Here is a 6,559-nt window from a genome sequence, read left to right on the forward strand (position 1 = left end):
GAACTACGTAACCAGAAAATGCTTTCGGTGGTTGTCCTGATCAGTCCTGATCTAGCCCGAGAGAAGACCCGAGATGCGAGCGTATGAAAAACTTATAGGGTCTACCGGAAATCAAAACCGGGACCTCTGGCATAACAAACCAGTGCGCTGTCTGCTACGCCATGCTCACGCTCGATGACAATACGATGTAATAAAATTAATAAATCTTTTTTTATTTTTTAATCTTAATAATTCTATTAATTTTATTAATAATAATGTTAATAAATAATAAAATTAATTGGGGTACCTCGAGTATCCCAGCTCGTGATACATTCCGATATGTAGATCCGCGCTTCTATTTGATAATAGTACGGAACGATCGCATCTACGGTATCTCGCAAATTAACGTAATAGCGAATCCCGCACGGTAAATTAAACGAATTCTAAGATACGCGCGGCCAACTTTAGACCGACGCTACTATAAGTCGCGGCGACGCTACGCCCTGCTTGTACCTAGTGCATTTTTCGCGCCTTAGATAATAATTGTAATAATTAAGAAGCGCATCGTACTTTAGGGCAATTACTTACGTATGTATTATAAACGGGCAAACAGCCCACGACTTGAAATGCAAAACGAATATCCGCGGAGCGCAATGTTCGAAAATATGGTTATTAATTTCTTTGTCGATTGCTCGCGCGGCTGCATGACTTCGATCGAATTAATCTTTTGCGTTAAATATGCGTTATAATCACCGATATACAAATGACGAATACATAGAGTTAATAAATATTGGATACAGACTCTTAGAACTCGCTTCGTCGTTTGCGGAATCAATCAGGGATTTGCCTTGTTTGGATTAATCAGGGATATATAATATTTACTGATCAAACGCGTCGCGTACCGCCGCTCGACTCCGAGTCGGTCCGTTCCGATCCGCCAACGCGCGTCCGCGGCGCGGCGATCTCCGTGCATACGTGCATGACCGATAAATTGCGGAAAATAAAGTTGGCGTACTTACTTCATGGGTACGACGCGCGACGCGAATCAAATCAATGACTGGATCGAAACACGACAGCTAGACACACCGTCCGAAAATACAAGAATTCACGATAGCATTCCGAACGCATAAATTTCACGAAGACACAACCATAACCAAAAAGCGACGCGCGTAAAACTCGTATACATAATGCGGATCGCGCTCGAAAAATCGTCATAGATATAACCATCGGCCACAAGTATCGCAACGAAGCAACGATAATTTACGATTCCCGCTTTCGCTTCGACATCAGTTTGTTTTAAATAATGCATTGTGCGAAATAATACCTGCTTCAATATGCGAAACCGTCGACTAGATGCGCGCGTAGGAGTGTATACGTTAATCGGGAGTTAATGGCTCGCGCGATTGATATTCGCAAAGTACTTGTAGCGAATAATTGCGTTGTCATACCTCTGCCGCGGTCGCGTTTCAAGTGCAGGTAATGTACGACGACGTAAGCGGGACGGCGCCGCGCCGCGCCGCGTCCTGCCTACCCGCCCGAGTGCCGGCGCACGAATGATTAGCGCGGCGACGGTGACCTCACCTCACCTCACGTATACACGGCGCGCCGCGCCGCTCGCCGGGCCACGTAAACAAACCCCGAAATCAGCGTGTTATTACGAAATATTCAACGATTCTCTGGCAAAATAATCGTATGCTGAATATATATATGTGTGTGTCTCTTCCCGTTGCATACATTTTAAATAATCGGATAATTTCAACGTGCACGCATTCTCATTCCCTGTTTTGCGTATTTGTTTCGTAGAGTCGTTAGCGTTACTTAGATTAACGACTGAGGATCAATTATCAATCGATTGAGTTATCGATTGAAGATCTTCGTTGAAACAGAGAGGGGAGTAAATAATTTATTTACCTGCGACAGTTAAATTAGCTACCAGTATAATCAGTTTGTCAATAGCAGTTGATTGTTACACACGTAACATTTGCATATAAAGTCCACTGTAAATGATATATGTATAATTCGCAACGGAATTTTATTTATAATTCTGTGCATTGTAAAATATGAAAAATGTTCGAAGAATCAGAATAAACGTATATACATGCAAAATACATATAAGAATTATATACGGCACATAATCAATTGTACACGCGCGGTATATAAAATTATATAAATAGAATTTAGGTGTATGAATTTTGACACCAATTATAGATATTCGTCCAAAGCGAGCGTAAGAAATTAATGACAAGAATCGGTAAAACTGAATATAATTTAAATTATAAAAAGTAGTAAATGATATATATACACGCGTGCACTTATTCACGAGTCTAAACAAGCTAGTTTTTTGCATGATAATGCAATATTACATAATATTTCGATCGTTTTATAATTCACAAATTATTGCACCTTTATTTTTATATTGAAATTTTTAATCTAATTATCGACGTATATTAAATATAATTATTATGAGACATCCTGTGGTTTATGCTGCACTTTCTAAATCCTCTTAAATCGATTTTCCACGTTATTTCAAAATGAAGCAGGTGGATTTGCCATGACAAGCGGAAAACTAAGTTTCATAGCGGCAAATTATATCGTAAGAACAGATAAGGTGGATTTAAACATAAAATCTCTTGATCAAATTGTTCTGAGAAAAAAATTATATCGATGTAATCATAAAATTAATACACATTTTAACAGTAAAACGTAAAGTTATATATGTATATTTATAATCAGGACTTAAAAGACACGTAAGCTCGATTGACAGATTTGAAAAGTATTTGAGATTTTCGCTTCATTTGTATTTTATTTCTATAAACTGTTTCCAGCGGAAATTGAAAATGATACCTACAGAGGCTCTAGGAATAAAGCTTTTAAAATAACAGTTTCAAGCCTGTCAATTAAGCTTGCCAGTCCTTTAAATGTCGGTTATAAATGCACGTGCGGTTCGCTGTCGCTATCGAAAACGTTAGCTCTCCAATGTTGTCGATATATACAATTTTCTTCCTCAAACAACGATATTACATCGGAACATTCGCCTTTTAATAAACTCGAACAAAGTTTCACGTTACATATATAAGCGTGACTTATGTAAAACACAATTTATCCAAAAGTTCTCTCGCTCGCCATGCAAGGAAGCAATGCCATTTGATATTTAAATGTAACAGACGCATGTACATAAGCGCGAGATAAATCCAGGCTCGTTTCCAGGCAAGGGCTACAGCGGCATAAATGAGGAGATCATCTGGATCAGCATAGGCATGGGGATCACCATAGCAATCCTGATCACCATAGCGCTCTGCTACATCGCCCGTGAAAAGTGTCGCAAACGGCACGAGGGATACTACACGTCATGACGCATGTTCCCGCCACCCTCGTGGGCGTCCTGGTCATTTAGCCCGACGACACCAGGAATCCTTTTCAGTCCGACCACGTCAAGGGGTAAACCGCGGGCTTACTACATCACCGTCTGAATTCTCTCACGCTTTTACACGGGAAAAAAGCTCCCCGGGTGGAGCCGCCGCGCCGCGAAAATTTCAAAGCTGAATATGGATGAACGTAAAAGAAAAATGCACGGGGGAGGAGGGAGGGGCGGGACGGGGATTTCCTCCACATTAACGTACCGTGGTTACGTCGCGCGCAAAAACGGGATTTTCCAATCAGGCAAATCCGAAGATTATGACGAAAATCTCTGATCTCTCTCTCTTTAAAAAGAAGTCACTAGAGAAAAAAGATTGAAGGAGAGATTAAAAGGAATTTTCTAATTGAAACCCGGGGGACGGATAAATCGGTTAAAGTAAAAATGTGGGAGGAGAAAATAATAATGTCGCGAGTGGTTAAAATAGAGAGAAAGAGCGGCGGGATATAAGTACGCGGTTTATCTATGGGAAAATCGATTTCAAATTTCTTCGAAGCGTAAAGTTTTATCATCGTTATATCGCTCTCTTTGGAAACACATTCGGTATCCCGTTCGCGGGATGCGTTTCCAGCGATATCACGTGTATGTTACGGGGTTATTACCGGGGCGTATTTCCCGAAAGAGAGTGAGAGAGAATAACTTTCGCACCATTACGCGCTGCACACCGGCAGGAGTAAAAGACTCTCAAGGACGGGGGGAATAACGTTGCCTCAAAGGCTTTAAAGGCTACGAAAGGCTTCTACATCTGAAACGATGACGGGTGGTCCAGCAAGAATCTATAGCGCGCGCAACGGTGACTACATCCGACGGTGCACCACCTTATTAGTATATAGTTTCTCCGACGTCTCAACAAATTGTGATTTCTTCTAAACGCACCCGAGCTTTGTATCTAGACGAGATGTAGACTGATGTGTGTTATACGTGCGGGTAGTACAGTCAGTGGACCATTATTCTCATTCGCGCCTGTACGTGTCCTCGAAAGAGCTTTCCGGTGTTAAAACGTTTCTAAAAGGCGACACACACAGCGGGACGCCGGCGCACTGTCTGCAGGTTAAAGTGCGCTGCACAAAGTAAATGGCAATTATCTGCTAGATGGAAGCGAGCCGGCTGCTTGACTGCATACAGACAAAGTAAAATTAATGGTGCAATTTTTGTTCCCGAGGGGAAACGTTACTCCAATTTTTTTTTCGGAATTCAAATGCAAAGGAGAAAGAAATTGAGTCTTTGTTCTTTACTCCGCGGAATAATTTCTTGAATTCGAATTACAGTTGTCGCTCGTAACTAAAATGACGAGAACGGAACGAAATAAAAAATCTACATAATCCTTAATTTTTATAATTAGAACTATATCTAGTGCGCGTTATCTCGGCTTCGTAAAATGCACTTCTATTCGACTGTTGTTTAACTCATCTATTTTTGCCTCAATGAATTATTAATATTTCTCGATTTATGAATAATACATAATAATTCGCGAATATCATATCTCTCGTGCAAAATGTATATTATTGATAAATAACAGATTTTTACGTAGTATTATTTTGCAGTATATTTAACTACAAATGTATACGCTCTCGCAAAATTAAGCTGCCAATAATGTTGGAAGTGTTAACAAGATCAAAGATTTTAATCGATTAAACGAATCATTCGTCCGAGTAACACGAAGAAAGGAAGCCATTTAAATGATTAAGACGTTTTTCACACACGTCTGCCCGACGCCTTTCAGATAATTGTCTGGGTATTCTCATCACGAATGCGAATTAACGATATCGCCCGGAATCGTTTTCATTACTCATCCGGCGCTTTACATTGGGACAAATGGAAGTATCTCATCAAAGCGTTCCCAAGTAGAAAATTCTTGCTCCAAATGAATGTGCGGTGATTTACGGCTATTACACGTATTACGAGCCGTTTTCACGGGGTCACGCGATGAGATCGTTTATCGTGCCGTAAATTAGAGGGCCGGGGCATCAGATCTTATTAACGATTATTAAAGGAAATCTTTACGCCTTGATCCTCTCGATTCCCCGGCGGCTCTAAATATAGCAGCTCCGGCGTCTTACCGCAGGCAAGCACAAGATCGACCGGATCTCGAGCTGAATAATTCCGAGGCTAATTATTTCACGTTCGCTTACCGTGATTAACTTTGTTATCCAACGAAACTTCCGATATCCATTTATATCGGCAACGCGTGTGCTGTCGCGAATTGCGATAAAGTTTCAATCCCGCGCGTTTGTTTCATCCCGGCTTCCTCTGCGGCGTTATTATAGCTAGAGAAAATCGCTTAACTCCTTCGGAGATCGTTCGCCTATAGCTGCACTTCGCCTTCCTGCTTCGATCGATACTTCGATAACACTTCGTATTATTGGAGCCGCTCCTTGCAGCTGACGGTAGTCCCACAGGCACCGGCATGCATTTGCCAAACATACGTATTTTCCACGAAGACGTGTAGTCCTGCTTGCAACGCGATAATAATTTCTGAACGCTTTTAATTACGCTTCGTATAACTTTTTCTTCAAAATCGATCGGGGCAAATGTTTATAATTAAAAAAAAAATTACAAACTGTTAGTTAAAGAGACACGTTATCTTAGAAAGACCTAATTACTTAACGCCAATATAGATTACGATTTAAAAACGTTATACTTTAATGCGATTTCAGCTCTTACTGAATCTATAAGAAATCTCCCGAAAGCTTCTCCTTCTTTAAACAAAAGTATTTGACGATATTGAGAGACATAATTTTCACAAATATATTTTCCTGGGTGAAAATTGCATTATTCAGAGAGATTCTCACGGCGCGATAAATTGAACGATCGCGAAATGTGTTTGTCGTAAGGAAATATTTATACATATAAAACCAGCGCGAAAGCAACTTCGAGCACGTAGCCTATCTCAGGCGTATTTCTCGCGAGCGCCGTAATACGTCCAAATGACTTTCTCTATCGCGTAGATTGTATACTCTCATTAGATAACTTCGAGACTTCGTCCGCGCGTCTACATAATTAACTGGGGCACTTATAGCTACGTAGCCCCGAGAGAGGCTACGATTAATACAACGTATAAGAATCCTGACCAAACTCTAGAACATATTTCCGTGCTGAGATTACACTCGGGCCTCGATCCGAGAAAAAAATATCGACTCCTTTAGAATTAGTGTAAAACAACGA

Source organism: Wasmannia auropunctata, unplaced genomic scaffold, assembly GCF_000956235.1.
Source record: "Wasmannia auropunctata unplaced genomic scaffold, wasmannia.A_1.0 LD336053.1, whole genome shotgun sequence".
In the NCBI taxonomy this organism is placed as follows: Eukaryota; Metazoa; Arthropoda; class Insecta; order Hymenoptera; family Formicidae; genus Wasmannia; species Wasmannia auropunctata.